General features: G+C 43.9%; 1 protein-coding gene across 5 annotated transcripts in view; it reads left to right on the forward strand.

Moving 5' to 3' along the window:
- The window catches only part of NFIB (nuclear factor I B), a 297,023-nt gene that overhangs the window by 49,960 nt on the left and 229,304 nt on the right, over nt 1-17,759 (forward strand). The gene's annotated exons all lie outside the window — the stretch shown is intronic.

Below are 17,759 nucleotides of genomic sequence, written 5' to 3' on the forward strand. Positions count from 1 at the left end.
CTTCTGCAGTTACTCATCTTTTGGAATACATCATAGAAAGAAATCATTCTTCACTGGGAGAGGGACAGGTGATGTGTTAAAAAACTGACAGGGCCAAATCAGTGAAAATGTCTGTTCACAGACAACTGTGTGTGAACAGCTTGAAATCACACAAAAGGAGACAAAAAATCTATGGTGCAAAGCGTGTCAATAACCTTACCATGTAGCAGTGAGCTACATGATTTTTTTATTATTCTTTTTCTGTGCTTCAGGTATTGAAGCCTGTTCAGTAGTTACTGCAAACAGAGGGTTTGAGTGGGTGTCATGTACCCATTGGTACATGCATCAAGCTTTCAAAAGTGTGGAAGAAACCAGCTCCTGCTCTTTTGTGCTGTGACTTGGATTTGAACCAAAGTTGCTGTGGCCACAACACAGAGTTCTAACCACTGTACAATCACAGCAAGCTACAAAGGAGGTGTCCTGTGACTCATATTTTCTGTCCTCTCTAGCAGAGTTGTGCAAGCATTACCACCTTGTTCAGACCAGCTATAATGCTGCAGGCACTGCTCCTCTCCCCAGGGTGACCACTACCATTGCAGCACACCCCAACATCCTCCAACCAAAAATGATGCTGCCAACAGAAAAGTATGTGCAGAAGTCAGGCACAAATGTTATGGTGGCAGAAAATATTACTGTTCCTTTTGACAGCTGATGTCTGATGTGAAAATCTTCTGTGGTGTTCTGTTCAGCCAATGTTTATCTTCAAACATACCCTAATTATGGTCTACAAATTGTTTTCAATACTGTGCATAGTGATGGAGGAAAATCTGGTGAAACAGCATTCAAAATTGCATAACTGTTTTAAAAGCTATTGAAAAGGAAGCATCAAAACACTCCTGCCACAAATCACATTTGGAACAGGGTGGCCATAACCAGAGCACATAGTACCAACCACTGGACTATTACAGAAAACTGGCACAGGTGAGGGCAAGCTGTGACAGAATTAACAGACAGGGCAGAAAGTTAATTTTTTTAAGTAAAATATCAAATATTGACAGCACTGAGTCATCAAAGAAGGACTTGTATTAAAGATTCAGAGTTGATGTTTCAAAATGCAGGTGTTCATAGCAATTATTCTAATAATTGTCTTTATTAAGGATCTCACATCTGCCATTTAGTCTCACTTTATAATTCTGTCTGACAATGATAACAGTGAGAATATTCATAATTTTGTTAATTTGTTTTAAAAGTGGAAGGAATTAGTAGGTACCCCAGATGGCTTTGCTGTCGTTCAGAGGGACCTCATCAGGCTAGAGAAGTGGGCTGACAATAACTCCATGAAACTCAACAAGTGAAAGCGGTCAATTCTATACCTTGAGAGATTGACCCCATGCACCAGGGCGTCCTGGGGGCTAACCAACAGGAAGGCTATTTGTCAGAGAAGTCCCTGGGAGTACCAAGTTGACACTGAACCAGCATGTGACAAAGGGGATCAGCAACCTCCTTGGCTGTATCAGGCAGAGCATTACAGAAGGACAAGGGAAACGATATTTTTCTCTGTGTTTGACACTGGTGAGATACATCTGGGTGGTGTGTCCAGTGCTGGGCTCCCAGCTGTCTTGGGTGTAAGAATTGAGACAGAGCTCTTTGACCCTTCTCAAAGTCTTAAAGAATAGAATAGAATAGAATAGAATAGAATAGAATAGAATAGAATAGAATAGAATAGAATAGAACAAACCAGGTTGGAAGAGACCTTCAAGATCATCATGTCCAACCTATCATCCAACACCACCTAATCAACTAAACCATGCAACCAAGCATCCTGTCAAGCCTCGCCCTGAACACCCCCAGCGACGGCGACCCCACCGCCTCCTCAGGCAGCCCATTCCAGTGGGCAATCACTCTCTCTGTGTAAAACTTCCTCCTAACCTCCAGCCTAAACCTCCCCTGACACAGCCTGAGACTGTGTCCTCTTGTTCTGGTACTAGCTGCCTGGGAGAAGAGACTAACCTCTGCCTCACTACAACCTCCCTTCAGGTAGTTGTAGAGAGCAATAAGGTCACCCCTGAGTCTCCTCCTCTCCAGGCTAAGCAACCCCAGTTCCCTCAGTCTCTCCTCATAGGGCTTATGCTCCAAGCCCCTCACCAACATTGTTGCTCTTCTCTGGACTCGTTCCAGCAAGTCAGCATCCTTCCTAAACTGAGGGGCCCAGAACTGGACACAGTACTCGAGGTGCGGCCTAACCAGTGCAGTGTACAGGGGCAGAATGACCTCCCTGCTCCTGCTGGCCACACTGTTCCTGATGCAGGCCAGGATGCCATTGGCCTTCCTGGCTGAGTGGGCACATTGCAGGCTCATGTTCAGCCTACCGTCAACCAGCACCCCCAGGTCCCTCTCTGCCTGGCCACTCTCCAGCCACTCTGACCCCAGCCTGTAGCACTGCATGGGGTTGTTGTGGCCAATGTGCAGAACCCGGCACTTGGATGTGTTCAATCTCATGCCGTTGGACTCTGCCCATCTGTCCAGCCTGTCGAGGTCCCTCTGCAGAGCCTCTCTAGCCTCCAGCAGATCAACTCCTGCCCCCAGCTTGGTGTCATCAGCAAATTTACTGAAGAAAAATGAAAGAAAAATGCTTCAGACTGAATTGGAAAGAATTTGAAAGATTGAAGTGCTGTTCTTAACTGCATACTACAGGGCAAAGCATATCAAATACAAAAAAATCCATAGTCCACCTTGGCCACAGTTCTCCAAGAACCTCCTTAGGCCAAAGCTTCACACAACCTCCCTCCAAACCAGGCCAAAAATCCAGGCCTTAAATGCTACCCTTGTCCCTCTACCCACTCCTCCCCCATACCAAACCTGTGTGATTCGGTTTAAAATGTAGCTTGCCAGCTCCAGGCCCCACTCTCACACAAAGCAAAGATAAGGAAGCCTGCCAGGAAGGGAGACAGTGAGGGGAAAAAGGGGGAAGGGACAGCTTATACTGTCACCTTATCAAGGGGAGACATGGGCATTGAGGTAATGGAATAACAAAAAATTACACTTTTCAGTCCACCCCTGGACCTCTCTGGTCCTCCTGGATGATTTCTGTATGATTCTTAAACACATCCAGGCGTTTAAGAAAAAATGCCAAAAACTTACTAATAGATAGAGTGTACATCTGTAGTATATTTACAACAGATATGTATAGTATATAGGCAATATTAACAATTTAAACAGTATTAAGCAAACTAGGAAAGCAACACTGGGAGAGAATCTGTGGTGCAGTTAACCTGTTTGTCCACTAGGGGAAGAGTTGACCCTTGCCAAATTGACAGCAGATAAGACAGATGGAACCTTTTGCAAAGAGACTTTATAGAGATATCCAATTACTGACAATATTATTTCCCTGGAATTCTCTCCAGAGATGCAATGCAGTCCATGTTATGCAGAGCAATGGGAGTTCCACCCACATGGAAGGGTGTATATTAGCCAGTTACAGGTTTTGGAGTGCTCTCTGGGGGCTGGTTGCTGGCAGAGTTGTCTCACTGTCCCAGTGGCTTGGCTGGCCACTGCATGACAGCAGGTGGCTCTCAAAGCTTGCCAGGATTCACAGACTGTCCTGAGTTTCAGGCTCTTGGACAATAGCCTGTTTCTCTTGGGTAGCTTTGCCTTGACATCTGGGTTTGAGAAGCGGACACTTAAGCTGGAAGTCACTCACTGCTGCAGGGGGACCATTCTCCAAGTCTTGGCTCACTCAGGCTTTGTCCCTTCTGCCGGGCAAGACACTTGTCTGCTCCTGGGACTTTAGGCTGAAGAGGCTGACTATGATTTTGGTGCAGCTTACACAAAGGGGCTTGTGTCTTTCTGGGTAAACTGAAGCATGGCAAAGATTACAAGGCAAGGCTCATGGTGTCTTTTCCTGGATCTTAGGCAAGGCACCATGTTTACAATTTGGCTTTACTTTTGTCATTTGCCAGAGGATCAATTTGGCCAATTGGCAACCAACAGAATGGGATTTCCCTATGCCATGACCATAATACTAGGTAAAGACATAAGCCTAGTCTAGGCGAAGCATGGGCAGGGCATGTGCCTGTTTACCACAATGGGAGGACATATCCCTATTCACTGGACTTTCTGATGCCTGGCTTCTTTGTCTTTTTCCCATGTTCCCTGGACCCCTGTATGATGGGAGAGGTGGATCACGCCTGGACACACCAGGACTTGTTCTGGGTTTTTTTGGGCCCATTTGGCCCTACCACCACATAGTCTTTCACTTAATTCTTACCCACAGACTCTGGACTAGCTCCTCATTCAGGCCCTGGACAGAACTCAATATGTTCTAGTTGCTCTCTTACGTAAAGAGCAACTCCACCACCTCATCTTGTTAACCTATTTGCTAAACAGGACATAGAATTGTTAGGGTTGGAAGGGACCTCAAGAATCATCTAGTTCCAATCCCCCTGCCATGGGCTGGGACACCTCACAGTAGATCAGGTTGCTCAGAGCCACATCCAGCCTGGCCCACAAAACCTCCAGGGATGGGACTTCTACCACCTCCCTGGGCAACTTGTTCCAGTGTCTCACCACCCTCATGAGGAAGAACTTCTTCCTAACATCCAATTTGAATCTACCCATTTCTATTTTTATTCCATTCCCCTAGTCCTGTTGTTACCTGACACCACAAAAAGTCCCTCCCCAGCTGTCTTGTAGGCCCCCTTAAGATACTGGAAGGCCACAATAAGGTCTCTTCAGAGCCTTCTCTTCTCCAGGCTGAACAGCCCCAGCTCTGTCAGTCTGTTCTGTGATGAAGAGGTTATTAGTTTATTAATATGAAATATTAATTATTTAAATATTTAATTTTAGTATCAAAATTATTAACCACCGATTAATCACTGCTTTATATGCTCTAGTGCACGATTGTTAAATACATCCCATAAGTGGTTTGGTATTTATAATTAGGACTCAACTGGCATATTCACAGAATTAATTTCTATTGCTGTAACAGAGGGTGCAATTCCGCCGCTGGCCCACCAGATGGCGACTCGACAGGAAGCTGGCGGAATTGCTTAACAAAGGAATTACAATGTATATCAGAGGATTGGACTGGAAAGATTATGCTGGTAGACACGGGTGCTTTGAACTGAACGTTAGTGAGTGGAAAGCACGTGGAATACACTGTGTCCTTTGTTTGTAGTAAGGTTAGGTTCCAGCAGACTGCTGTCGCCGGGCTGATTCCTAGGTGGTCCGGTCGGCGACAGTGGGTGGCAACCCCCTCCCTTCCGCAGCAGCAGAGAGGCAATGGATCTTAGGCTAGCTGTTAGGCAGGTTCCCTTCGGACAGCAGGGAGCAGTCTTACGGGGTGGGCCTGGCACGGCCGGTAGGGCTGGTCCCGGAACGGGGCTGGCCCTCACAGAGTCAGTCCCCACGGCGGGGTCAGGGCGACAGTTCCTGGTAGACGTGCTCAGAGGTTTCCGATCTGGTGCGGTAGCAGACGGGGATGGACCCGGTGGGGGTCGGCCCTGCAGCAGCAGGCTTTGGGACGGAGCAGCGGCTTCCCATTTACTTGGCTCAAAGGAGTGGTGGGACCCTCTCAGAACGGTCCTGGATTTGGAGCACAGGCACGGAGAGTGCTATAAGTTTCCCTGAGGTTCACAGGGCATGGAGCAGCGGAAGTAGCGACTCCTCTCCCACGATGGCCGGGTTATGCAGACATGTGGCAGACAATGTCCTGCTCTCCGAGCTGACACACACAGGGTTGTACAGTTAGTCAGTCTGCTGCTTAAAGCAGACGTGTGGACTGCTGGACTCGGCTAAGTCCCTTCCCCGGCAACTGGGCAGATCTTACCCTCGGGGGTCCAGTCCTCCTAAAGACACGGCGGGCTCTTCTGACCGGTGAGACTGGCAGTACAATGCTCTCAGCTTCAGCGAGATCTCTCCTCTGAAGATACCCTCAGGGTGGTAAGGCCATAGGAAACGAGCTCTCCTTGCTCGAACAAGGAGAGAGGACAAAGTAAAAGAGGGCAATGTATTTACAAATTGGGGTAATACTTGTATGTTCCTCGAGGCTAGATTTGGCCAATGGGAGCTCTTGTAAACAGCCGGCTTCAGCCTCTAGGAGGCATGAAGCTAGACTTATGCCCATACTTCATATTAGCACCAGCATCCCGTGCGATGGGTGCTTGCAGTGGTCCCTGCCGGCCTGGCTAATGCCTTGGCCTTTGTTTCCCTCATGAAAGGAAGGGGAACTTGTCCACATGCTAGGACGAGTTTCAATATCTGGGCATAATTCTGGGCATAATGTGCCTTCACCACATTCCTCATAGGAGAGGTGCTCCAGCCCTCTGATCATCCTCATGGCCCTTCTCTGGACATGCTCCAGCACATCCAGGGGCTCCAGAACTGGATGCAGCAGTCCAGGTGGGGTCTCACCAGAGCCGAGTAGAGGGGGAGAATCACCTCCCTCAACCTGCTGGCTATGCTTCTCTTGATGCAGCCCAGGATGTGATTGGCTTTCTGGACTGCAAGTGCACACTGGTGGCTCATGTTGAACTTCTTATCCACCAGCACCCACAAGGCCTTTTCTTCAGGGCTGCTCTCAAACTACTTGCTGCCCAGCCTGTATCACTGCCTGGGACTGCCCTGACCCAGAGGGCAGTCTTGTTGAACCTCATGAAGTTGTCATGGTCCCAGCTCCCCAGCCTGTCAAGGTCCCTCAAGATGCCATCCCTTCCCTCCAGCCTGTCTGCTACACCACACACCTTGGTGTCATCAGCAAACTTACCACCATCCATGTTGCCAACAAAGATGTTAAACAAGACTGGTCCCAGTACTGATCCCTGAGGGACTCCACTTGTCACTGGCTTGCACTTGGACATGGACCCATTGACAGCCACCCTTTGTGTGGGGCCATCAAGCCAGTTCTTTATCCACTGAATGGTCCATCCATCAAACCCATACTGCACCAGCTCGGAGACCAGGATGTGATGCAGGACAGTGCGGAAGACTTTGCTCAGGTCCAGGTAAATGACGTCAGTTGCTCAGCCTTCATCTATTAATGTTGTGACCTTGTCATAGAAGGCCACCAGGTATTTCAGGCAGGGTTTGCCCTTGGTGAAGCTGTCCAGATTGTACCCAATCACCTCTTTGTTACTCTTCTGCCTCAGCAGTGCCTCCAGGAGGATCTGATCCATGATCTTACCAGGCACAGAGGTGAGACTGACTGGCCTATAGTTCCCTGGGTCATCCCTCTTCCCCTTCTTGAAAATGGGAGTTATGTTTCCCCTTTTCCAGTCAGTGGGGACCTCCCCGGCCTGCCAGGACTTTTGGAATATAACAGAGAGCAGTTTAGCAACCTCATCTCCCAGTTCCTTCAGCACCTGTGGGTGTATCCCATCGGGTCCCATGGACTTGAACACCTTCATGTTCTTCAGATGGTCACAAACCTGATCTTCACTCACATATCCATCTATGGCCACATTCCATCCCTGTGAGCTGTTGCACCACATCTCTGTAATTGCCACCAGATCATAACTCCTTGACCACACACAGATTTCTATCTCCTCCTGTTTATTCCCCATGCTGCATGCATTGGTGTGCAGGCATTTCAGGGAGCAAGCTAAGTGCACTGATTCCACCCTAGCAGGGTAGGAGGCCTTCTGGTCCTCATTACTACTAGAGCATTGCCCCACTGGTGTAAATGCAGGTATAGTCCCACCCCCCTTTGTTTCTAACTGAAAGCTCTATGGATGAACCCTGCTAATTCTTGCCCTAGAACCTATTTCCCCCAGCCAGGTAAGCCTTCATCACATACCACCAACAGGCCTGGTGTCTTATAAACCCAGCCATGATCCAAGAACCCAAAGCCCTGCCTGTAGCAGAGACCTGGAGGCAGGTATTTTTGGACTGGATCCTTTTATTTCATCCCATGTCATCACCCGCAACTAGAAGGAGGTAATTGAAAATAACTTGTGCCCCAGCCTCTTTCACCAACTGTCCTAACAACTACAACTTTTATTCTTCCTTTTGGAAAAGACTGGTATATAGCTGGAAGACCTATCTTACTGTAGTAAGACCTCTGGTATAGATTGCCTATCATCGACACCCCCATTAGACTAGTGACCTTCCAGCAAGACCTCCTTTCTGCTTCTCAGAGGCACATGGTGAAGTGAGGTAGCCAAGGAGGGTGCCACAGCTATGAACTCCCCTCCACTCACCTTTTTCATTTAGGCTTCTGTCTTCCACCTGACAAGGGCAGGATACAGGGGCCCCTTGATCCTGGGTGCTACCTGGACAGTGGTCCCATTCTGTTGCAGGGAGGCCAGAGTCTGGCTTCACCAGTCCATTGTCCTTTCACACTCCCATATAGTCTTCAGCCTTTTGACTTCCTCTTTCAGTTCAGCCACCAGACTGAGCAGATCATTTACCTGCCCATGGCAAATGGGTGTTGTCTGTGCAGTCCACCATTGTAAGAGAAAGACTGGCACTCCTTGCATCCAGGAGCCTAGACACCTGCCTGTTTACACAGGACCACTGTCTGGGTCACCACCTTTCTTTTGCCAACAGCTTTTGTCTGGGTTGCAGCCATAGCTGTTCCTGGCCATCTGACTAAACGTGCAAGCTTCTGCAACACAACCAGATGGCTCACCATGCTCCCTTTGTTTGACCTTTTTTAAGAATTCCCCAATTATCTTATTTAATTTTCTACATGCAGCTAAAAGTGGTTAAGATCTCATACTCGTGATTGTTTATTACATTGAAAAATTCCACATGAAAATTGTTTGACTTAGATTTGCATGTCAATCCAGATTTACCTGGCAGGAGTTCTTAAGGAACAGACATAATAGTGTCAAATTGCAGCTTTCTTGAGAAATCTAATCTGTGAACCCCTCATTCTTCATTCAATTGATCTGAAAAATATTTCCTTATGCTGAATAAACATTTTTAGAGAACACCTAATTTTTCAAAAGTTCAAATAACAGGTCAGTTGAACCAATTGTTTGAAATAACAAAATGTTGAGCAATTATGAGGTTAAAAATCAATCCAGGATCTGGGTAGTGTAATAAGCTAAACCTCAGAATGAAATTAAGAGATTTATTGACACCATCTGATCTCAGATATTGACTCACCCTGTTGAAATTATTCAGTGCCTGTTACACAATTGTGTAAATGGAGCACTACTATTTAGTAGTGATTTTAGCAGTTATGTGTACATTATGAATGCTTGAAGGATTTGGATTGTTCATTGATATGATCTGACTCATTTCAGTGAGAATCTGCTCATCACAGGTGCAATTTGGGCAAAGTTATTTATATTGGGGCAAAAAGAAAAGTGACAAGGTTTTCTCTGTACACATGAATGCTGTTGACCAAATCTTTCCTCATTGAGTTTCTCCATGTCTTTCCCTTTTTGATATGCATCAGAACCATATTAAACATGTGTTGAGGGAAAGAGCTTTTATAACGTTCATAGTTGTAATGATGTTGCAGTTCCATGTGTCGTTCTGTTTGTCACTGAACCAGGTTTACAGCTGCCACCTCTCATCTGTTAATCACTGCTACATTCACCAGAGGTTATAATCAGTTCACATCTACCAGCATAACCAGCCATGTGTTCACCGTCTAAAGGGGCTTACAGGTTGATGCATGTTTGCTAAACATCCTTTATGGCAGGAAAGGCTGGTTATGACATAATCACTTAAAAACTTATGATTTTGGTGGGTGGTGACCAGGAACAGTAATATCAACCCAGCTCTGTTGTGCTACAGCATCTTGACTGTATACTTTACCTGCCTCTAATATGAAAGGGAGAGGAAAAATTTGCCATAGGCTTGCTTAAGTTGATAACAGTAGGCATGTCACTGAATTTACATTTAATTAGGTTTTCCACCTGTAAAATATCTCTCAAAGGTATTGTGAAAATTTAATTTGTTATTTTGGGGAAATCTGTTTCTCAGAAGGGATAGTACTCTGTCTATGTGATAGAGATATTAGATTAATTATATATATGTCTGTGTCTTTTCAAAATCAGATATATTCTAAAGCATAATTTTGAAAAGCCTGTGTAGGATGCATTAGTAGTAACTACTGCTTTAGAATCAAAGTATTTATGCATTCAAGTAATTAACAAACAAATTATTACACGAGCTGTCTTAAATTAACATAGCCTAAAAAGGCTGAGGTAACTCAGAGGCAATTAATTTCTTCTGAAGTGACCAGCACCATGAAATGTTTATCAAACATGATTTTATCTTCCCTCATTTTGCAGTTCACTGACAGTGTCCTCAGTTTACAGTGCATTCATTGTTGTGGTGTTGTGAGGAGAGCAAAGCACTGAAAGCCTGAAAACCTGACTTCTGCTTTCTCCTATTCCTCAGCAAGGCATCTATCTGTAACTCCTTATTTTTCATATCTGTAAAATTCAGACAACAAAGTGAAATAATCATGGCTGATAGAAAAGCTTTGCAAATCATGGATGAAATACATGAAAGAAGGTTACCCATAATGCGTGTGTAATTTTAACTCTGGCGTGTATAACACTGACCTAAATGTGGCTCCAACTCAAATGCTTAACAGCAGTCTCAACAATGATAATTGGTTGGAAGTATTTAGAACCTTGAACAATACTCATCAATGAAGTTCCTCCCTCCCCTCCCCTCCCCTCCCCTCCCCTTCCTTTTTTCTTTCTTTCTTTTTTTTTTTAGACATTATTGCTTGAAGCAGAAGGCAGTAACCACTGTGCCTGTCATGGCATCAATGTTTGCAATGACTCAAGTGACAGAACTGGTCCTGATTTTAGACTTCACTTTGGCTAACACAATGACATTAATATTACTGTAAAACACAGAGCATAGGGCTTTTTCTTGTATTTCTAGATTATGCAAATGTGCCTACGCTTAGTTATGCTCCATGAAAACCATTGCAAGTCATTTATCTTTTAAGAATTAATAACTTGTTTCATGTAGGTTTGACACACTATGTCTGGTATCTTAAACAGTATTTTGCTGACTTTTTGGGTAAAATGAGCTCCCTCTGCTGGATCTGCAGAAAAGAGTATGGATCTGCCTAGGTCCCATGGCTAAAGGATGGGCCTTGATTGGGGCTTTGCCATTTGTTTTACGAAAGTGGGTTTTCTTATTGATGTTGTTTGCTAAAAGTACCACTTAAAGGAGAAGGAGTCAAAGCTTTATCTATAAGGAGTGCTGAACCACTCATGGAGACTACTGGCTTCAAAGGGACAAAGAGGCCTTTCCTGAAACTGGTGGGTTTTGCTAGTCATTAGAAAATTACCCCTTTCTGTGAAAAGAAACTAAGATTTTGAGTACTAAATAAAACTATGTTATGCCTTTCCAATCCTGTAGAGTTCCATTCACTTTTAGCTATATACCTCACATTTGTCTTTATCATGACAGCAGAAAAATTACACAGCCCTTTCTTTCAAAAGCATGAGACCAATTTAAAAATCATTAGATTTGATATTACACCATTGAGACATGGAGAGATCATATATTTGGAATGGCTGTACAGAATGGGAGAATAAACACAACACACAACTACTTTTTTGAACGTTCTGTTATTAATGAAAAAAATATATAACTATTTTATTTGTATATGATGTATTTATGATAATTATATGGTTATTGGTACATAATCATCAGTCTCCAAGAGCTCCTTAAGGAAAACCACAAAATGTCATGAAAAACAGAAATAATGACTTACAACAGCACAACAACTCACAAAATCTGCAACAGTGTCCTCATTTTTCAAAGTTTGGTCTGCAACAAAAATGCACTACAAGAAAATGTACCCCTCTTAAGTAGTTTGGCCTTTCAATCATTTCTCTCCATGGATTCAGTGTATGCTGACTGCTGTGTATGAATGAATGAGCTTCCAAAATACGTGACATGTTTTTCTTCCAAATTGCAAAGTTTCATAGGTGCTTGTAACAATTAAGCCTGGAAATCTCTCTTGGACATATCAGCTTTTCTCCAAAGCAGAGAGAAAGCATGTTCCATATTAAACTGTATTATTTTGCACTTCTAATTTAAGTCTTTGTGAGAACTGGTTCTCACAAAGACCGCTGCACATCATTCCTCCACCTCTTGCAGCAGACTGATATTGATTGTTACATACCTAGACCTTTGGGGGTTTTAGTCATGTGGCTTAAATTTTGACCCATAATACACAGATGTTGAAAAAGGAACAAAACTGAAAGTTATGGGTGGAAATGAAATTGTCTTCTGCATAGTCGTGAGGTCTGTTGGGACAGGTTGGACTTGATGATCCTTGGGCTCTCTTCCAACCTTAGTTATACTGTGATACTGTGATATTGTGAACTCTGCTTCGTTACATGGTTATAAGAAGATTATGTGTTTCAGCATAGGTACACATTTAGATCTGCATCCTATCTGTAGCTACTTCATGTCTAAACACACACTTGCTAAGTATCCTTAAAGAAGATGGAATTTTCCATATAGAAAAAAAATGTTCAATGTCAGAGAATCACAGAATGGTTGATGTCAGAAGGGACCTCTGCAAGTCATCCGGTTCAACCTTGCTCAGTCAGTGACACCTAGAGCCAAATGCCCGGGGTGATGTCCAGACAGTTAGAATATCTCCAAGGACAGACACTCTGCCACCTCTCTGGGCAGCCTGTGCTAGTGCTCACTCACCCTCACAGTGAAAAGGTGTTCTCTGATGGTAAGAGGTACTCTTTTATGTTTCCATTCACACTCATTGCCTCTGAGGCTGTCTCTGGGCACTACTGGAAAGAGCCCAGCTCTATTGTCTTTACATCCTCTTTTTAGGTGTTCAGACACCTAACGCATTGATAAGATCCCTACCAAGCCCTTGTCCTGCATGGATGAGACCGGACTAGCAACACTTCTTTGTGCTTTCTCTCTGCTTCAGTTTAGAGGGCACTATCCCTAGATGTGTTTGCTCATGCACAGAAAGAGCACAGCTCATCTACAACTTAGACATGTCTTTTTATGTGTCAGAGCAGCAACACATGCTGAACACAGATATTTCCACTGTGGTGTTTTGTGGGAGGTTTGGGGTTTGGTTGGTTGGTTGGTTGGGACGGGGGGGTGGGGTGGTGTTGTTTGGTTTGGGTTTTTAGTTTGTTTTGGTTGGTTGGTTTGGGTTTTGGTGGTTTGTTTGGTTTGGTTTGTTGTTCTGGGATTGGTTTTGGTTTGGTTTTTTTGTTTTGATTTGGGGTTTTGTTTGGTTGGGGTTTTTTGAGAAATATTTCACTGACAGCATTAGGTGGGAGAAATATTAATAAAAACATTTCCCTGTCTGCCCTGTCTGCTATGGGAGTTTTTCTCTGATATCCACCAGGCAATGGGTTACCAGAATTAGCTAAATCAGAGATAGTTTTAAGAGCAATACTTACTGCCATCACTGAAAAGGATTTGGAGCTAATGTAAAACACCTCCCAGAACAGCTTGGGGTGAGGATAGATGAAATAAAGGATGATGAAATTATAATCTGTTGGAAATGAAAATAATAATCTGTAGTGATACACTTTCTTTATCACATCTAGCATTAGCTTGCTATGACCAGCCTTTCTCCTGACAGATTCACAATTCTAACCCAAAAAAAGCAGAGTCAAACAGAGGAATAACATTTTAGAGAGGCAAATAAAGTTACAAATTTCAGCATAGGCTTAGATTCAGTTACTTAAGAGTCTGGAAGCTAAAGATTCCTTTTTATTCTTTTATTTAGAGATTTGCCTTTTATTCACAAAACATTCATAATAATACTTTTTTAAATTGCTAGCAAAATATTGCTTTTAAGCACTTCTAGCCCTGGGCTGGTTCCTGCACAATGTCACCAGTATCCACAACATATTTCATAATAGCAATCACTACCTTACAAGCCTGGCAGTCCAGGAAATTTTCCACCTACTATGTAGTTCATCTGTACTGTCTCTATCTCATCAATCTGGCTATATTACAGGAGGTATCTCTGAAGGCCTCAGTAAGATGAGGTGAACGGTATTCACTGCTGTCCTGTCTATATGGGATGTTACAGAAAACAATACAGCTGGCCAGGTATGATTTGTCCTAGGTAAATCCATGCTCCAAATCATGTTATTCTTCAGTCATCTGGATATGGCTTCCAGGAGGATTCACTTCATAATCTTACTATGGACAGAGGTGAGGCTGACCAGGCTGATGTTCCCTAGACCTACCATGTGTCATTTACCTTTTTCAAGTGATCAGAAATCTTTCTGAAACACCATGACTCTCTAAATTGGTACTGAGTGTCTCATGGGGACATCAGCCAGCTCCCACAACACCCTGACATGCATTCTGCCTAGCTCCATGAATTTCTGTATGCCCACCCTGCTTACATACTCTTAAGTCTCCCTGGGTAATGCTTCATTCTCCAAGACTGTCTTCTATGCCCTAGGGACCTAGGAGACCTGAAGACAAACACAACAGGGAAAAATCAAGGCAGAGAAGTCACTTTCTTCGTTTTATACATAGCAGCCCTTATTCCTGCTCTTCATGTCCCATGATAATTTCAGCTTCCACTAAGTTGAGCTTTTCTACCTCCATCCCTTTTGCATATCAAAAAGTTCTTAGAGCTTTGGCCTGTATGGCATAGCTCCTAATAAGCAGACCTGTATGCTGCTTTTGGCTGACCCATTCCTCTGTGCATGCACAAAAGTGAAACAAACTATTGAGTATACAGTTCAAGGGCCCAGAACTACTGCTCAATGTCTCTCAACCAATCATACATTTCACCTCACATTAACTGCTCTTGTCTGCTGAATCAAAACTTCATAGTATCATAGTATCAGTCAGGGTTGGAAGGGACCACAAGGATCATCTAGTTCCAACCCCCCTGCCATGGGCAGGGACACCCCATACTAGATCAGGCTGGCCACAGCCTCATCCAGCCTGGTCTTAAACACCTCCAGGGATGGCGCCCCAACCACCTCCCTGGACAAACAGTTCCACGGCTTCACCACTCTCATGGGGAAGAACTTCCTCCTCACGTCCAGCCTGAATCTCCCCACCTCCAGCTTCACTCCTTTCCCCCTAGTCCTATCACTACCTGAGATCCTGAGAAGTCCCTCCCTAGCGTTCTTGTAGCCCTCTTCAGATACTGGAAGGCCACAATTAGGTCACCTCAGAGCCTTCTCTTCTCCAGACTCAACAGCCCAAACTCCTTCAGTCTGTCCTCATAGGAGAGGTGCTCCAGCCCTCTGACCATCCTCGTGGCCCTTCTCTGGACACGTTCCAGCACATCCATATCCCTCTTGTAATAGGGGCTCCAGAATTGGAGGCAGTACTCCAGGTGGGGTCTCACCAGAGCTGAGTAGAGGGGGAGAATCACCTCCCTTGACCTGCTGGCCACACTTCTCTTGATGTAGCCCAGGATCTGATTGGCTTTCTGGGCTGCAAGTGCACACTGGGAGCTCATGTTGAGCTTCTCGTCCACCAGCACCCCCAAGTCTCTCTCCTCAGGGCTGTTTTCCAGCCAGTCACTGCCCAGCCTGGAGTTGTGCCTGGGATTGCCTCGACCCAGATGCAGGAGCCTGCACTTGGTCTTGTTGAACCTCATGAGGTTACCTTGTGCCCACCTCTCCAGCCTGTCAAGGTCCCTCTGGATGGCATCCCTTCCCTCCAGCGTGTCTGCTGCACCACACAGCTTGGTGTCATCAGCAAACTTGCTGAGGGTGCACTCAATGCCACTGTCCATGTTGCCCACAAAGATGTTGAACACGCCTGGTCCCAGGCCTGATCCCTGAGGGACTCCACTTGTCACTGGCCTCCACTGGGACATGGACCCATTGACAGCCACTCTTTGGGTGTGGCCATCAAGCCAGTTCTTTATCCATTTAGTGGTCCAGCCATCAAACCCATGTTTCACCAGTTTGGAGACCAGGATGTAGTGTGGGACAGTGTTGAAGGCTTTGCTCAGGTCCAAGTATACAACATCAGTTGCTCACCCCTCATCTGTTAATTTCATCACCTGTTCATAGAAGGCCACCAGGTTGGTCAGGCAGGATTTGCCCTTGGCGAAGCCATGCTGACTGTTCCAAATCACCTCTTACATAATAAAAATTCTTACATACTTACATAATAAACATACATAATAAAATTTCAACTTACATAATAAAAATTCATATTCCTGTATCTCAGATAAAATCTCAAAAAACTCAAATAAACTCTGAAACAATAAATATGACTAATAGTACCTCGATCTTATCTTCCGTGCTACACACCATAGTAAAAGCTATTCTACAACACAGCAACTTCAAGTCTCTACGACCTTACCAAAAAACCACAATTACAATTCACAGTTCCAGCTGTAGGTGGCACTCCATGACATGGTGTACGTCTGTTTTTTCTGGGCTGAGAATTCCTCTTCTAGACAATATGGATAGTTTCCAACATTTTCACAGACACTGCCTGTGACGGGCAGCTAAAGATATTTGTTTGGGAAAGTAATAAAGCAACACATGACCAAAGGATTTTTGAAAGTTATGGGAAGTTCTGTTTAAAACATACTACGCCTTGTTAGCCAAATGGATTTTACTATATTTTTCCATCAAAACATGATGTAAGGTTACTTTCAACAAACAAATATGAGACATGGAGAAATAACAGTAGTATGCCAGCTAAGGCATGTAGCAGGAATCCAGAAAGCCTGTAACTGCTTGAAATCTGTGTCTTACTCCAATATCACACACAGAAACATGCACATTATCTTCACTTTTTGAGCTTCAGGAATACTCTTTTCTTTGCGATTGTTAACTCTTTCTAAATTCTGTTTCTGCTGTACACAAAGTAAAAGGCTGGCATGTTTTCTATTGTCAGCTCAGAACAGAAGTGCTCTGTAATGAATGGGGGTTTATGTCTTCACCCAGATGTTCACACCTGATCTTGATATAAAACTACTCCTTACACAGTTGTCAGTGAAAGGGTGTTGGTGTTTTTAACTTTTAGTACTGAAGAAGCAAAATGTTCAGAAATCTGTTGCACACTTTAATAGTGCGTTTTTATGTGCTCACTGGTGGAAAAACAAAACAAAACAAAACAAAAAACAGCAACACCCCAATTAAAAAACAAACAAACAGAAAACCAACACACACACACACACAAAAAAAACCCAACACCATAGATAAGGATCTTCTAGAAAAAGATTTTCAGTGAAGCCCATTTTCTCTCAACATACTGAATATTACAAATGCTGGATCTGGAAACTATTACAACATTTTTAAAAGCTGAAAAGTAAAAATAATGAAATCTTGCAAACAATGAAATCTATTCTCCCTCTGAAATACAGAAGGATTTACAGATGTATTTCAATGCCTGTGAATTGAAAGAAAAATCCCTTGTACATCAGCACAATAGGATGCAAATACCCACTAAGTTCTTCCACAATTTCTAGTTTCACCCATTCATGGTTTTATTATTATTATTATTCTAACAGTAGATGGCAACATTCAGCTGAAACTTGGCAAACTTTTATCAGCTTTACAGAGATATTTCAGTTCTCATTCTGCTCATGAGACTTAGAATTACAGAAAAGTAACATATAGCTGCATATAATTAGAAAGTGTAAATTAACTAAATTGTTTAATTATATAAATTAATGTGGTACTTACCTTATTTTCTTACAAATTCCAGCTTGCCCAGTATAGTTTTTGACTGATAGTCAACTCTGCTCTGATAGTTAGAATACAGAATTAGGTTAGAAAATACCTTCAAGATCATCAAGTCCAACTCAGGGAGACCTTATTGCTCTCTACAACTACCTGAAGGGAGGTTGTAGACAG

Source organism: Dryobates pubescens, chromosome Z (genome assembly GCF_014839835.1).
Source record: "Dryobates pubescens isolate bDryPub1 chromosome Z, bDryPub1.pri, whole genome shotgun sequence".
Lineage (NCBI taxonomy): Eukaryota > Metazoa > Chordata > Aves > Piciformes > Picidae > Dryobates > Dryobates pubescens.